Genomic DNA, 17,377 nt, shown 5'->3' with positions numbered 1-17,377 from the left:
AACTGACGGCTGCTGAGCTCAGTGCAAGGAGAAGCAACTCCTCCTACAAGAGATTTTTTTTTAATGTTTTAAATCGAGGAAATGTTTACAAATCCTGGGCAAATAAATGCTACATCAGTTAATGGCAGAATTACTAAGAAAGTTATGCAAGGTCTAGCGAGACACTGGGGTCCTCCCAAAAGGCTCTAACATGGTGGCCCCTGGGAATCTCCCAAAAAAAAAGTAAAGGCGTAGGGAGAAGCGCCCTGAACCTTGACCCGAAAGCAGCACAAGACTGACCGCACCCCAGGCGGGCCCGTGAGTTACTAGACTTGCAAGGTCTTCCGTGTCTGAGGAAACCCCGCTGTGTCCCGCCCACCGACACTCCGCCAATCTTCGGGCTCCATCGACCTCTCGGCTTCCCAGGCCCTTTCAGTCAAATACCTATATACGGCCGCGGCCTTGTGCCCCGCGATCAGGGAAGGTCAGTAGAGAGCCTATCGGAGCCAGGCTGAGGGCGTGGTCCTGGGCAGGGGGCGGGCGGACTGAGATGGCGGGGCGGGGCGTGCTCGGCGCAGTCGGGTGCGATTGGCCACCCCTGGCAGGAGCCGCACCTCGGACAGCAGCAGCAGCGGCGGCCGCGAGAGGGTCCGTGTGGCTCCGGACGGCGGGGTCCTGTGTGGAGAGTGGGACGCGACGCGGAGACCTCAAGCAGAGGCTCTGCACAGCCGGATCCGGCACTCAGCTACCGGACCTAGGGATCCGCCGGGGGACAAGCCACAGGAGAGCGACTCAGGAACAAGTGTGGGAGAGGAAGCGGCAGCAGCGGTGCGGGGCCCGGGAGTGGTGACAGCAGGTCTGAGGTGAGAGCACCGGGGCGCGGGGCAGTGACAGGACCGAGGGAGCCGAGGCGACGGGACCCTGGGCGGAGTGAGGGCGCGGAGGACCCGAGTGAAGGGAGTTCCGGGAGCGCGCTCGACAGTGCGGACTGTGGAGAGGAGACCCCCAGAGGGACCAAGACTCTGGGTGAGGAGAGGGACCCCGAGAGTGACCGAGGCTGTGGGTCTGAGTGGAGGGGACTCCGATAGGGACCGAAGCTGAGAATCTGAAGAGAGGGGTCCCCAAGAGGGGCCGGGACAGTGCGCGTGAGAGGAGGGGACCCGGGGAGGGGCTGGGGTATCGGGGTGAGGGGCGGGTGTCTCAGGAGGCACGAGGATAGGGGAGTGAGGGGAGGGGGTCCCCCTGAGGGGCCGGGTCCTGGAAAGGGTCCGGGACAGCGGGGTGAGGCGAAAGGTCCCCGAGAGGGGCCGGCACTGAGAGTGAGAGATGGAGACCCCGAGAGGGGCTGGGAGAGTGTCCGAGGAGAGGAGACCCCAAGGTGAGGGGAGGAGACCCTGAGAGGAGCCGGGACAGAGGGTCTGAAAAGAGGGAACCGGTCAGGGGATGTGAAGACTGGGGATTCCCAGAGGGCTTAGAACAGTGAGTGTGAGAGGACCCCAGGTAGCGCCAGGACAGCGGGAGGAGAAGAGGGGTCCCGGAGAGGGGCTGGACTGGGACAGCGGAGCTGAGGGCAGGACACCCAGAAAGCGACTGGGACAGCCAGTGTTTGCAGGAGGACTCCGAGAGGGGATAGGACAGCGGGGTGAGAGGATGGGACCCCCAGAGGGCTCGGGGCAGCGCGCGCGAGCGTGGGACCCCGAGAGGTGCCTTGAGTGTCGGGTGCAGGCGCGGACCCTGAGGGAGGAGCGTTGCACCCGGGGTGCGGGTCGGGCCCCCAGTTAGCACAGCGGGGGCCCGGCGTAAGGGTTCGAGCGCGCTGAGCCCCCCGCTCCGAACGGCCGCGGCGGGGAGCCTGGGTAGCAGTAGCGGCGTCGGGCAAGGGGGAACCGGCGGCAGCGCAGATGAGTGGAGCGGGGACGTTCTCTCAGGGTCTGGCAACGGCGACCTCCCCAGGGTGGAGTATGAGCCCCCAGGGCTCCGGGGGGGACTCTGGAGCCGGACTATGTAAGAAACATTTCTGAAGTGGAACGCACAGACGGAGGGGCTCGAGGGGCTGGTGGGGCTGGCTGCAGGACAAAGATCTTGGAATGATCTAGAGACCTGCACAGCCTGACCTCTTCTCACCGGCCCACTGGCTTCCCATTCGTTCCTTAGGGTTTGATGTGGATGACTTGAAAGCGAGGGACTTAATGAAAAGGTCAGGTGAAAAGTTGGAAGGGGCTTCTTCAAACCTCCCCCACTTCCCCCACCGCAAGAGGTTGAAAGGGACAGGGATCCTTTTGGAGACCCGTGTTTTAGATGAATGAGAATATTTCTTTGATAGACCCTTGTATTTTCCTGGACTACTGGTTTTTCATTTTAACTCGAGGAGCTAAGAAACTTGGTCAGATTTGGCGGCGTATCAGTATCAATGTTTACAATGTAGATTTAAAGGAACTATGCTCTAGGTTTGGAATCTGGACTGTTTAACTTTGATCTGTTGGAGATAGGTGTAAGGTCAACTAAATTTTCAAAAGAGGTTTTGGAGTCGCATAACTAAGAGTTCTTTCCAGTTAGATTTCTTATCCTGAAAGCTACCAGGATGGAGCTTTAGGCATAATTCCAGGGCAAGTTAAGGAGAGATATAAACCTATTTAAACCAGACACTGTATGTCCTGGTGGAAGGCAAGTGGATGTCTATTAAAAGGTTGAAACAAATAGTGGGAAGCAATAGGGGGCAGGAGTTGGGGGACAGCCACCTAATCTGAGGGATTTGAAAATTAAAGATCAGGCTAGTCGTTCAGTCCTTAGCATATGTGAATACTGCCCTACCTACCTTTCTAACTCAAATGTACATGCTTTGTTATAGTTGTACCCAGCAGTTTTGTATTTGAATTTTTAAAACCTCCTTTTCAATGTTTATGGATTGTGTCTCACCTCTTCTCTTGGACTGGTTTCTTTTTGATAGAACCAGACATAGAAAATGATGGTTTTAGGAAAATAGTGGGTAATGTAATTAATATATAATGTTGGTTATTTAGATATCGCCTTTGTTTCAGGTTTAGAATGTGTTTTATTAGAAGTCTTTTGCCAGTGTTTAATATGGGCAGTTTCAACGAAGAAGAATAAAGGAATGTTGTATAATTTCCTAAAGATATAATGTAGATGCCTTACACATAACTGCTATGTAAATCCAAGGCAAAAATTACTGAAGTAATTTTTTATCAGGGTGATAAGCAGAGGATATGCACTGTTTAGGGAGTTTATTTGACATTACCTGATACAGAGCCATTCTTTTATGGCTTCAGAGAGTGTGGAGCTTGATGTGGTTATGAAAATTCCACTAACTAGAAGTCTTCTCCTGAGAAATAGAATACAGATGAGAGGAACAACAACAGCAAATACAGATTTAAAATGTGAGACACTGTATTTCAGATGTATTGAGGGTAATTTTTTTTTTTTTTTTTTTTTTTTGAGCTGGAGTTTCGCTCTTGTTACCCAGGCTGTAGTGCAATGGTGCTATCTCAGCTCACTGCAACCTCCGCCTCCTGGGTTCAGGCAATTCTCCTGCCTCAGCCTCCTGAGTAGCTGAGATTACAGGCATGCGCCACCATGCCCTGCTAATTTTTTGTATTTTTAGTAGAGACAGGGTTTCACCATGTTGACCAGGATGGTCTCGATCTCTTGACCTTGTGATCCACCCACCTCGGCCTCCCAAAGTGCTGGAATTACAGGCTTGAGCCACCGTGCCGGGCCTGAGTGTAATTTTTTTACATTAAAATTATTTTTCCAGAATGCTAGGTAGAATTCAAGTAAAAATAAGGTCAGTTAACTCAAAAGGGTATTTAGAAAGGGTCATATATTCATTTTGCAATGCATATAATATATGAAATGGTCTGTGGAAGGATTGAGAATCTCAATACCAATAACTCTACAAAGTAATAGAAATATTTGAGCGGAGACGCTTTCACCATACTTGTAAGCTCATTTCTGACTGGGACAAATGGTCATTTCTTAAGACAAAACATTAAATTTATTTCCTTATAAGAAAAGAAAGTGCTCTGATACTCCCCTAAGTGATTACTAAGGCAGTCATTTCAACCACATTATGTATGGTATTGATCCAGAGACTAAAGAGAGATTCATTGCAGTAGACTTTTTAATGACAGGAAAGGCCTATAATAACTTAATTCCCTGGGGGATTAGGAGAGTAGGGATTCTGTGCACTTTTTTTTCATTTGTTTCAAAAAATTAAAACTACATTACAAGAAGCTAAAAATATGTGAGATTATGATACCTGTACTTGTTATTTATTTATTTATTTGAGACAGGGTGTAGCTCTGTCACCCAGGTTGGAGTGCAGTAGTGGGATCTCCTCTCACTGCATGCAGCTTCTGCCCCGCAGGATCAAGTGATCCTCTTGCCTCAACCTCCCTAGTAGCTGGGACCACAGGTGCATACCATCATGCCTGGCATTTTTTTTTTTCTTGGTTTTTTTTTTTTTTTTTTTTTTTTTTTTTTTTAGTAGAGATGGAGTTTCACCACATTGCCCAGGCTGGTCTCAAACTCCCAAGCTCAAGCAATGCACCGGCCTCCACCTCCCAAAATGCTGGGATTACAGACATAATAAACCCTCTGTGCCCAGCTCTTTTGTTCATTTAAACTGTTCATTTTGTATTAAAAAAAACAACAACAACAACAAAAGAAGACATTAAGATGGAGCCTTACAGTTCCATATGAATTCTTACAACAACCGCACATTGCAAGTTCTTTTTGATTCTCAAACTGTTTCCAATTTTTGTGTAGCAGAATGCAAATGATGCAAATACTGCCCAGTATATACAATAACACATTTTACACTCTCCATACTACTGGAGTCATATACAGGCAAACCATTATAATCTAGAGACTACCTTGGTTTCTAATTTGGTGTAATGTTTAAGCCAACCTGAATAAACACTCTCATTGCTTGCCAGTATTCATATTTGTTTATTTCAGTAGTATAGGGGAATAAATGAAAACTGTTGGTACTTTTTTAAAAGATAGTCTTAGTTAAAAGCCTCTTTTTAAAAAAATAATTGTTTCCCTGGTTTTTATTTTCTTCCCCATGCCGCTGCCATCCCCCTTCCCACCAAAAAAAGAAGAGAGAGAGGGAGGGAGGATTTTGTGACTCTCCCAAAAAAGATGACTTTTCAGTTTGTCTTCAATGAGAGATTCCTGTCAATTAGAATGAATAGTTTTTGAATTTTTTTTTGGCTTTTTCTATTTTTTTTTTGAATTTATATTTTTAATTTGTGGGATATTATAAGATTGCATATCGGCATAGGGAATTTAATTTGCAATAATTTAGCTTTATCACCCATTTAATTGGTTGCTTTATTATTTGTAAGCTATATTAAAAGTTTTGTTTTACTGTTTCTTAGGCTCAGCTAAGTAAAAGAAACATAAGTGATATTTATCTCCATGTATAATTATAGATTAGTTTTATTGAATTTATAGGCCAAGATGTGATCCCCCTCATTTCTAAGCTATAAGCACCAAATTAAAAAAACAAAAGACTATTTCAAATTTGTATGATAACTGGTAGAGTGAAATTGATAAATTTTATTGTTCCAGACATATGTTGTTAAAGTTATCTGCTTTATAAATCAACTTAATATATTTTTTTCCTGTCTGACTTGAGATTTGTTAGGGATACTGAAGTATATTTAAGATCTTTCTAAGTTATTTATACTTTGCAAGTTAAAGGGCTTCTTCCTTGGCAACTGAATGACTTAGGGGCCAATTTCTTTGTTTGTTATCCGGAATTAGTCTCCTAACCATTTGTCATCTGCCTCACAAATATACATTTCTAATCCCTAGAGTGTGTGAGAAAAGGAAGATGGCTTGGAATAAACATTTTTGTTGTTGTTTTTGAGACAGAGTCTCACTCCCTTGCCCAGGCTGGAGTTCAGTGGCTTAGTCTCATTTACTGCAACCTCCACCTCTCTGATAGCTGGGATTACAGGCACCAACCACCACGCCAAGCTAATTTTGGTAATTTTAGTAGAGATGGGGTTTCACCATGTTGCTTGGTCAGGCTGGTCTTGAACTCCTGGCCTCAAGTGATTTGCCCACCTTGGCATCTCAAAGTGCTGGGGTTACAGGCCTAAGACACTGTGCCTGGCCTGAAATAAACATTTTTATACTTAGCAAAACCTAGTTCCATTAAAGAGGTGTGATCCAAGTGACTTTTAACTCCTAGCAGTAGGAATTTACATGCCGGAATCCAGTGTTCTGGGCCCTTTCACTTCACCTCTGGCCTCAGTGAAATGATAGGTAGTAAAATCAACCTCACATTATATACTTTATATTAATGTTGTAGTCAGTTATCAAAGCACTCATTGAAAGGATCAATTTTACTTTCTTCTACATTTTTGAGTGTCAACAAGAGAATCTTATTTCCAGTCAAATAGGGACTCTATGCAGCATATATTTATTTTTATGTCTTTCAGTTTCTAATAATGATACTGGCTTATGTCCATGGCAATCCAGGCTATGACAATTCAAATGTTTTATTTACCCATTATAATAGATGGCACTAATCAAGACAGAATGCTTTCTTAGATACACTAATAATTAGTCTTGGCAGTAAACACACTAAACAGAATCATAGTTCATGACCAATTTTCTTTATAAATTATTATTTATTTATTTATTGAGATGTAGTCTCACTCTGTTGCCCAGGCTGGAGTACAGTGGCGCAATATCGGCTCACTGTAACCTCCACCTCCTGGGTTCAAGCGATTCTCCTGCCTCAGCCTCCCAAGTAGCTGGGATTACAGGCACCCACCGCCACACTCAGCTAATTTTTGTATTTTTAATAGAGACAGGCTTTCTCCATGTTGGCCAGGCTGGTCTTGAACTCCTGACCTCAGGTGATCCTCCCGCCTTGGCCTCCCCAAAGTGCTGGGATTACAGATGTGAGCTATTGCATCTAGCCCATGGCCAACTTCTATTCTGTTCTGAACATTAGCTTTTAGTTTCTGAAGGGTGTGTGTAAATACATGTATGTGTAAATACATGAATACTTTCAGAAACCACATACATACAGTTTTTTAAATGACCTAGGCCAAGATTTAATAGCATGGATTTAAAATTATAATTATATGCCTCCATTGTCTCTTGGCAAAATTCTCTAATGTTGTTTTATACCAGTTTTCTGCTTACGTATGTTATTTACTAGCTTTTGAGGACAGAGATGGCTTTTATTAATCTCTACATTCCCCATGCTAAGTATAGTATGAAGCACAGAGTGTGAAGGATGCTCAAAAAATGGGAATTGAGTGAATTAATTCCATGCTCAATAAATGAGAATTGAGTGAATTAATAAACGATCAGCAAACTAGTAGATTATATTTATGTCCACAGTTTGTTTCTTATCCTCATTGAGGGCTTTTTAAATATATATATATATATATCTAAAAAAGGTATTAAAGAGATAATGGACACACCTATAATCCCAGCACTTTGGGAGGCTGATACAGGAGTATTGCTTAAGCCCAGGAGTTCAAGACCAGCCTGGGCAACACAGTGAAACCCCCCATCTCTATAAAAAATACAAAAATTAGCTGGGCATGGTGTTGCATGCCTCTAATCCCAGCTCTTCAGGAGGCTGAGGTGGGAGGATCACTTGAGCCTGGGAGATGGAGGTTGTATAAACCATGATCATGCTACTGCATTCCAGCCTGGGTGACAGAGCGAAACCCTGTCTAAAAATTTTTAAAAATTTAAAAAGAGACAGCGATTCCTTTGGAACGTAAGAATAAATGTTAGCATTATTCATCTGCTACATAAAAAACAGAAAGATGCAGTGGAAGGAGAGAAGGCCTTAGACTGGGAAGGATTTAGGCCCCTATTCTGGCTCCATTACTATGTCTGCGGCCTGACCCTAGGCAGTTACTTAAGTCTTCATTAAAGCTCTCAATTCTCTCAATGGCAAAATAAGAATCCAGACCTCTCAGGATCTGTGAAAGGAATAAATGAAGTGATTTTTTTAAAGTGCCAAGCACAGTGACACATAGGAAGTACTTAATGGTAGCTGTTTATTATTTTTTGAAATAGAGTCTTGCTCTGTAACCCAGGCTGAAGTGCAGTAGTGAGATCTTGGCTCACTGCAACTTCCGCTTCCTAGGTTCAAACAATTCTCCTGCCTCAGCCTCTGGAGTAGGTGGGATTACAGGCACGCGCCACCATGCCTGGTTAATTTTTGTGTTTTTAGTAGAGATGGGGTTTCGTTGGCCAGATTAGTCTTGAACTCCTAACCTTGTGATCCACCCACCTCGGCCTCCCAAAGTGCTGGAATTACAGGCATGAGCCACCACACCCAGCCCACTGTTACTCTCTTATTCTTCCTAAAGTATGGCTCTGATTTTGACACTGACATGTTCAAAACCGTTAGTAATTCCCCATGGCCTACCAAACCCAGTACAGATTTATAAACCTGTTTTAAGGCTCCTACCAGCCTGTTTCTGTTTCTCTTTCTGTCTCATGTGCGTGCACACATACACACTGCCCTGATCAGACTGGCCTTCTTACTAGCCAAGTGCTTACTGATGTGCCACATTCAGGTTTTTGTTCCATTTCTTTTGCCTAGTATGCCTTCTGTTCCTCATTGTCCAGAACTACCTCTAATGCCATCTTTCATGAGTCCGTCTCTGATTTTCCTCCATGCTACTCTCTCCTTTGAATACCCTAAATACTTGATTTGTACTTTTTCTTATTATATGATATTGTCTCTAATATTACATTACGGGATTTGTACTTGTCTAATCCATCTTGGAGGTCCATATTCTTAAAAGGGCAGTATCTTATACATCTAACCTAGTGTCTTGCAACTAGTATCTTAAATGTCGAATTATATGAAATTTAAATACTTAATTTAGGTTCAAAATAACATTTAAATTTGATTATACATACAATTTGTGTGCAATTATAAGATACTATTCCTGCCTGTGACGATAATGTGGATTCCTAAGAGAATAATTCACTTGTGACCCTGGCAGTTGGTAAATGTGATGCCGGTGATAGCAAGAATATGGAAACTTGTATGTTCATTTTTAACATTGATAATATTCTCTAAAGTGGCCTTTGACTCAGTGTTTGGGATTTGTTATTTTATTTCCTTCAGTAGTATTTTTATCAGATTGGTATTTGAAAGTTTGTTTTCCTGTCTCTTTCTTTCTTTCTTCTTTTTTTTTTGAGTCAGAGGCTTGCTCTGTTGCCCAGGCTGGAGTGCAGTGATGCGATCCCAGCTCACTGCAACATCTGCCTCCTTGGTTCAAGCAATTCTCTTGCCTCGGCCCCCCCCAATTAGCTGGGACTACAGGAGCAGGCCACCACACCTGGCTAGTTTTTTGCGTTTTTAATAGAGATGGATTTTTGTCATCTTAGCTAGGCTGGTCTCGAACTCCTGACCTCAGGTGATCCATCTGCCTTGACCTTCCAAAGTGCTGGGATTACAGGCATGAGCCACTGGGCACCTGGCCTGCTTTCCTTTCTCTAGCTGTTAGCAACAATTGAAATAAGACTGTCATTTGCAACAGAAGGTGGCTGTTTACTTGAGTCAGAGGTAGAGCCTGGGAGAGGGAGGCTTAGCACTCTGGTCTTCCAAAGCGATTTTTCTTACCGTGTGACTGTGAACAAATAAACGTATTGTTCCATCTTTCCTACTGTATTCTTCTCCACAGCACTTACCACCTTCTCACATGCCAAATATTTTGCTTGTTTGTCTTATGTCCCTACATGCAAACTTGTACATCCCAAAGCCCACACTGCATGCAGCCCAGGATGGCTTTGAATGGGGGACAACACAAATTCATAAACTTTCTTAAAATATTATGAGATTTATGCGTGGGCCTTTTTAAAAAAAAAAAATTATTTTATTTTTAGCCCATTAGCTATTGTTAGTATTACTGTATTTTATGTGTGGCCCAAGACCATTCTTCATCTTCCAGTGTGGCCCAGGGAAGCCAAAAGATTGGGCCCCCCTAAATTTTAGGGTCTATGAAAGCAAGTTTTGTTTTATTAATTGCTATATTCCCAACTCATAGAACAGTGCCTGGCAGTTAGTAGTTGCTCAATAAATATTTCTTGACTGACTAAATAGAGAAATTTGACTTTGAGAGTTCCTCTGATTTGTTGGCTAAAAATATTTCATTATTTCAAAAATAAGGAAGTCTCCAGACTGCTTTCCACAGTGGCTGGATTAATTTACATTCATTCCCATCGTCAGTGCATAAGCGGTCCCTTTTCTCTAAAGCCTTACCAGCATCTGTTTTTTTGTTGTTGTTGTTGTTGTTTTAATTTTTAACATATATATATATTGAGACAGAGTTTCACTCTTGTTGCCCAGGCTGGAGTGCAATGGCATGATCTCGGCTCACTGCAACCTCCACCTCCTGGGTTCAAGCAATTCTCCTCTCTCAGCCTCCTGAGTAGCAGGGATTCTAGGCATGTGCAACCACACTCAGCTAATTTTGTATTTTTAGTAGAGACAGGGTTTCTCCATGTTGGTCAGGCTGGTCTCGAACTCCCGACCTCAGGTGATCTGCCCACCTCGGCCTCCTAAAGTGCTGGGATTACACGCATGAGCCACTGCACCCAGCTAATTTTTTATTTTTTATCAGTAGTTTGAAAAACTACCTTTTGGGTACTATGCTCACTACCTGGGTGATGGGAACCAACCCCAAACCTTGACATCATGCAATATTCCCATGTCACAAACCTGTATATGTACCCCCTGAATCTAAAATACAAGTTGAAATTTTAAAAATAATAATAAAGAAATAAAATCCTAGCTGGGCGCCGTGGCTCACACCTCTAATCCCACCATTTTGGGAGGGTGGGACAGGTGAGTCACTCGAGGTCGTTAGTTCAAGACTAGCCTGGCCAACATGGTGAAACTGCATCTCTACTAAAAATACAAAAATGGGCTGAGCATGGTGATACACACCTATAATCTCAGCTACTTCGAGGCTGAGGAACAAGAATGGCTTGAACCGGGGAGGCAGAGGTTGCAGTGAGCCAAGATCCCGCCATTGCACTCCAGCCTGGGTGACTGAGACTCTATCTCAAAAATAAAAATAAAAATAAAAATCCCAAGGAAGTAAATGATAGCTTGGAAGAGTAGAATTCATCTGCACATTCTATTCTCAGGGTCTTACATTTTTCTTGGAGCAGCCTTGAATTTACTATATTTTTATTTCATTAAATACAAATAGAAGCCATTCCTACTACCACACCATACATGCAAGATGACCATATCTCATTCTGGCTAAAACCTAAGAAAACTCTGTTCACTGTAACAAAGTCTAATGGAAGCGTGACATTAGACTTTGTTAAGTCTTAGTCATTAAAGTCGAATAAGACCAAAATAATAATAAAATTCAGTACAGAGGCATTATCCCTTGAAAAACAACTTCACTTGTTTTGCTTAGATGCTGATATTGACCCTGAAAACTGGTCAAATCAAGCTTCTGATGTTAATTTGGGGTTGTTATCGGTATTCTGCATGTACAAGTAATTGGGTTTGAAATGTGTTTTAAGCCTGAATTAAAAGAACTTAGTCACAGATGATTCATAGTGAGAAGTTTTTCCTTTTCCCTGCTGGAACATAGGCTTTTACCTCCAATATGGCCTTTTTAAAACAATTAAAACATAAAAAACTCTACTTCTATGTGACCGTTTCTGGAAAAGTTTTGTTTAGGTTTAAAGTGGCGACCACTTATTACAATGCTGCTTAGTAGCTACACTAACTACAATTGAGTTTCCAAATTTCCATACAAATGTCTTTAGTCTCTGCCTTTATGGAAGTTTCCTTATTGTATGTGAGATCCTCAAAATTCACTAACTAGTATATGAATGACCACAGGGACTTTATTTTGTTCATTATTGTATTCCTAGTGCCTAGGACAGTGCCCTGCACAGAGAAGCCAATTAGTAAGTATTTATGGAGTGAAATCACACACCTTTTTTTTTTTGAGACAGAGTCTCGCTTTGTTGCCCAGGCTGGAGTACAGTGGTGCGATCTCAGCTCACTGCAACCTCCACCTCCCAGGTTCAAGCAATTCTCCTGCCTCAGCCTCCAGAGTAGCTGAGATTACAGGCATGCCACACCCAGCTAATTTTTGTATTTTTATTAGAGATGGGGTTTCACCGTGTTGGCTAGACTGTCTCAAACTCCTGACCTCAGATGATCCACCTGCCTCGGCCTCCCAAAGTGCTGGGATTACAGGTGTTGAGCCACTGCGCCTGGCCACATAGATTCTTAATAATAGTGCATCTTAGAAAAATAATGAAAGTATTGAAATAAATTTTATCCAGGTTTTTTGAATTAGGTAGTCATCAATTCACAATCAGCCTAGTTTGGGCATCTCTCAATATTAGCCCAAGGTAGTTCTGTCCTAACAGTTCCTAGCATTGATTGTGCCAATCTTAAATCTCCTTTAGTGGATCTCTTACAAAAGGAAGGGTAAATTGCCACCACCCATAGGCACTTGCACCTGTGGGAACCAATGGGCGTTGTAACAGGAAATACTTCAGCTTGCAATACTGTTAGTAACGTGTGGCACCAAGGTCACGCTGTTTTTATCTGCAGTTCCTTTTTAGTATTGTACAAAGTTTCTTGAAGATTTTTTAATAAATAAGTTTAAAAGAGAATTAACTTTCAATTTGAAAATTAAAAAACGGGAATGGTTGCCTTTTCTTCATTACCAAGGAAATGGTGAGTTTTCCTGTGAGTAAGTTGGTTCTTTTCTTTCTAATACTGTGTTCCATGAAACCTTACTCTGGCATGCAGAAAGGGAGAGTGGAGGGTGCATAAGTGTAAAAGAATTAAAACTTAAGCTGATATAATTATCAATCATAGTAACCACTTCTGATATCTGCTTCATACCATAACCGTGAGCATTGATAGAATTTCATAGATTTTTATATAAGATTAGCTTGAGCAAGTTTTCCTCTTTTGTAGGTACTGGGGTGGAAAATCTTGAAAAATTTTTAGAGAGTTCTTTCTAAAATGTCGAAATGCAAAGCTGTATAAATTGCTGTTGACGTTAGCTGTCTGACCAGGAAGTACTCTCTTTAAGCCTCACTTATAAAACTAAGTGTCTGTAATAACTTCCTTTCTCGGGATGAAGGTGCTGATAGCCTGGGTGTTCTTATAACTTGAGTTCAGTTTTATCCTTCCTGGGAGGAAGAGGCAGTTTTTTAAATGAAGCCATCTCTGGAGAAAGAGTATTGATTGTTGTAGCTAAATACAGAATTTTTAAAGTCTTTAGTATGTTGAACTGGAAATATAGGACATGCATTTGAGATCTACTGTAAGTAAGCATCATTGGTATTTTATTTTACATTTAAGGTTTTATTATAAATATGGTTTGTGTCTAAACGTTGTTTAAAAAATGAGTAAACTCTGTTGAATTTCATGTGAAATATTTATGGCCTTAGCTCGAAGTCCAGCTGAGAGTAATCAACCTCAAAAGTCATTGGATTCATATGCTCTATTTAATTTAATTTGTAGTTTGTTATTCTACAAATAAGAGTGGCAATTTTTCAAAAACAAATTAATTTTTTTTTATTCTCCTGGATAAGTAAGGTAAATGCTGAGCATAAAATAAAATATCAAAATTTTGTCAGAAGAGTATTTTAAACAAAAAACTTGACTTGTACTAAAGGTCATCTCAAATGGATGCAGTTTTTGCTAATGGCTATTATTACTTTAAAACAATATTTCAGAATCAAGCTACGGCACACTGTTCATCCTAGAGATCTTTAAAAGTAACAAGTCTGCCTCCTATTTTTCTTCATTCACAGCAAGGGAAAATAGTATAGAAAGAGCAGTTTCTTGAATGTAATACCAAATTTAGAGACAGAAAAATCAGACTGGTCACGTTTATTTTGTAACTTTTTAAATAAATTTAATACATAGATAGGGTTAGCTACTTATTAAAGCATAAGAATACAATATTTAGCTATTAGGTTATTAACAATTTATATGACTACTGTAGTCCATAAAATGAATTTAGATAAAGTAGGAAAATAGATACTTTTTTGTTTCACGTCTCATTATTTGTATGTTAAAAAGTTAATGTAAAACATGTTATAAAATCAGGAAAGCTACCTCAATAATTTCTTTACCAACTTCACTAGGCTCTTGGAATGAGGTTTGAATTAAATGCATAGGCTAACATGTGACTGTGATATCCAAAATCATAAAATTGTGTATATTAAATGTGTAAATTAAGTCTTATAATTATCCGTAGGATGTTCATTTAAGAAGCATTGCAGTGGCTATTACTGGGCAGGGAAGGGCTATTTTTTCTAATATATGAAAAAGGAAATTTTAAGTGTCAAATAATCTTTAAAATGTAATGTCATATATCATGTGCTTTTTCCTTAAAATTTATGAATGTTTAAAACTTAAAAGTACAAATTATACTAATTTCAGCTTTCAGAGAGAGGCCTTTTATGATTGTCTGAATGTTATATTAGCAGTCCAGAAATATCCCAGTCATAGCTTGGATGGGGGTGAAGCAGAGGAAGTAGGTGGTACTTCATGATGACAGATTACTGCAGATTATATGGCTGCTTTCCAAAATGACACTGTTGAAGGCAAAAGTAGAAGTTACAAACTGCATCCTATTAATTTGTACATGTTTATTTAACCAGTTATAACTATTTGCTTGTTTTATAGACAGATGATAAGTTTTAAACTCCTGAGTTACTTAATATGTGCTTAATCTTCTATAGTTTATTGTGATCATATTCCTTATCTCTGGTCTGCGAAGATCACACTGATCCTTTTGTAGAAAGCCACGTGTTAGCAGAAAAAAGATGGGGGAAGGACAACAGAATTTAAAACTACAACTGCTTTATTTTCTAGTTAAAAATAGTTCTGAGTTAAAATGTAAGGATGTCCCATCACATTTAGATAATTTGTATAAAATACAGCCTACTAATACAAGTAATCATATCTTATGAAAAAGTTGATAGTTCTAGATTATTCTGGTTTAGCTTGAAATTGAGATTCTTACTGTTGCAACATAAAAGGAAGCTTTGTGAAGGAAATATGACATCTCTGCCCAGATGCATAAGGAGAGAATTACAGTGGGGAGTTATTTTTAGAAGTATCTTATGAATACATTTTATGTACTGAGTACATTTTTTTAAAGGTTAGTTTCACTGGTAGGAGTTACACAAGTTGCTCGGGTCACTGAATATTCTATTAAGAAATCATTTTGATGTCACCAACCAACCTAGTTAGTCTTAAACTGACTGATCTAAGTAGTAGCTTATTTATTTATTTAGAGACAGAGTCTCACTTTGTCACCCAGGTTGGAGTGCAGTGGCACAATCATAGCTCACTGCAACCTTGAACTCCTGACCTCAAGTGATCCTCCTGCCTCAACCTCCCCAGTAGCTGGGACTACAGGCATGTGCCACCATGCCTTGCTAAAAAGTTTTCTTTTATTGTAAAGAGGGAGTCTTGCCGTGTTGCCTAGGCTGGTCTCAATTCTGGCCTCAAGCGATCCTCCTGTCTCAACCTCCCAAAGCTCTGGGATTACAGATGTGAACCACTGCACATTGCTATAGCATTTTTTAAAATGTGACCAAATTGAGGCTGGGCGTAGTGGCTTATGTTTGTAATCCCAGCACTTTGGGAGGCCAAGGTGAGAGTATCACTTGAAGCTAGGAGTCTGAGTCCACCCTGGCCAACATGGTGAAACCCCATCTCTACTAAAAATACAAAAATTAGCTGGACGTGGTGGTATAAATCTGTAATCCCAGCTACTCGAGGCTGGGTCACGAGGATCACTTGGACCTGGGAGGTGAAGTTTGCAGTGAGCCAAGATCACGACACTGTATTCCAACCTGGGTGACAGAGCAAGACTCCATCTCAAAAAAAAAAAAAAGAGTGACCAAATTGAGAAGACAGTGAGATCCTGTTAATACCATCAAATAGTAATGTAAGTTGCCCTACTAAAAGAGGGGAGGGGACAGTTAAATTCCTACTACATAGCAGTGTCCCAATTTCCTTCAGGAATAGAATGCCACGTTTTCAGTTCAAGGAAAAGTTGGAAGTGAGTCAAGGAATCTATCATTTGTATCACACAATTCTTAGAACTGCTGCTCCTCCCTAACTCCTTTAAACGATCAGCAGCATGTCCAGGTTTCTTATATTTCTTTTGGTTTCTGTCACATAGGTTTGGGATTGGCAGTATAGATTTAGAGTGTGGCAGATAAACATGACTGCCACCTATTAGTTTTGTGACTTTGCACAAATCCCTTAACCTCTCCCAAACCTCAGTTTGTTCTTCTGTGAAATGGATATGATTATGGTACCTACCTCACAGGATTGTTGTGAGGATTAAATAAAATAATGTATGAAAAGCACAATTTTGGCCACATGTTGTAAAGGAAGAGCTCAGTGTGTGAGAATAGTTATGCTTATTTTTACCATTTTTGGATATTTCAGTTCTCATTCACAGCTTCATCAGAAAATGATCATGGAAAGATATAACAACATATGGCGTTCTGTGTAGATAATAAAATCAGTGTTATGATAATAGAAGTATTTAGAAAGTACCAGGGAACACAGGGATGAAATCCATCGATCTTATTTATACCCTTCCTCTTACCACGTTGTGTACCACCCATTCTAAGGGGATGGGAAGAAGGAGGCAAGGACTGACTGTAGATTTAATAATTATTCATCAAAATGATTATATAATCTGACAAATTTCACATTAGTAACATTTTTCATTTCATTTTAGTTGAGATTATTTCCTCCCAGTTGAATAGAACAACTCAGGAACAACATGGTGAACTGTTGGTTTCTTAAAATTTTATTTTCTCGGCCAGGCACTGTGGCTCACGCCTGTAATCCCAGCACTTTGGGAGGCCGAGGCAGGCAGATCATCAGGTCAGGGGTTCGACACAGTCCTGGCCAAACATAGTGAAACCCCATCTCTACTTAAAAAAACAAAAAAAAACAGCCAGGCGTGGTGGCAGGGTCCTGTAATCCCAGTTACTCCGGAGGCTGAGATGGGAGAATTACTTGAACCTGGGAGGTGGAGATTGCAGTGAGCTGAGATCATGCCATTGCACTTCAGCCTCAAGGACACAGCAAGACTCCATCTTAAAAAAAAATTATTTTCTCAGTAGAGTGTGTTTGTTGTATTCTGAGTGCGCTACACAGATAAAGTTAGGACTGTGTCTTAAGATTTTATATCAGCTAAAAAAATTTTTTTTGTTTTGGTGACAATAGAATATAGATATTTACATGTGTATTTGAATACAATAGTCACCTCTTATCCTCAGTCTTGTTTTCTGTGATTTTAGTTACCCATGGTGAACTGTAGTCTGAAAATACTAAAGT

At 41.0% G+C, this 17,377-nt stretch overlaps 1 protein-coding gene across 8 annotated transcripts in view; it reads left to right on the top strand.

The window, feature by feature from the left end:
• The first annotated feature begins 582 nt into the window (after positions 1-582).
• The window catches only part of TAOK3 (TAO kinase 3), a 210,017-nt gene continuing 193,222 nt past the window's right edge, over positions 583-17,377 (top strand). For 5 of the 8 annotated variants that reach the window (XM_078337405.1, XM_078337406.1, XM_002753065.4 and 2 more), the window contains exon 1: positions 583-842. The gene's annotated coding sequence lies outside the window, so the exon portion shown is untranslated. Of the gene's footprint in view, positions 1,006-12,538; positions 13,320-17,377 lie in introns of those variants that run through there. The other 3 variants (XM_054238956.2, XM_078337404.1, XM_054238958.2) reach the window with 2 other exon arrangements.

Source organism: Callithrix jacchus, chromosome 9 (assembly GCF_049354715.1).
Source record: "Callithrix jacchus isolate 240 chromosome 9, calJac240_pri, whole genome shotgun sequence".
Taxonomy (NCBI): domain Eukaryota; kingdom Metazoa; phylum Chordata; class Mammalia; order Primates; family Cebidae; genus Callithrix; species Callithrix jacchus.
This window is presented reverse-complemented; position numbering and strand designations above follow the sequence as displayed.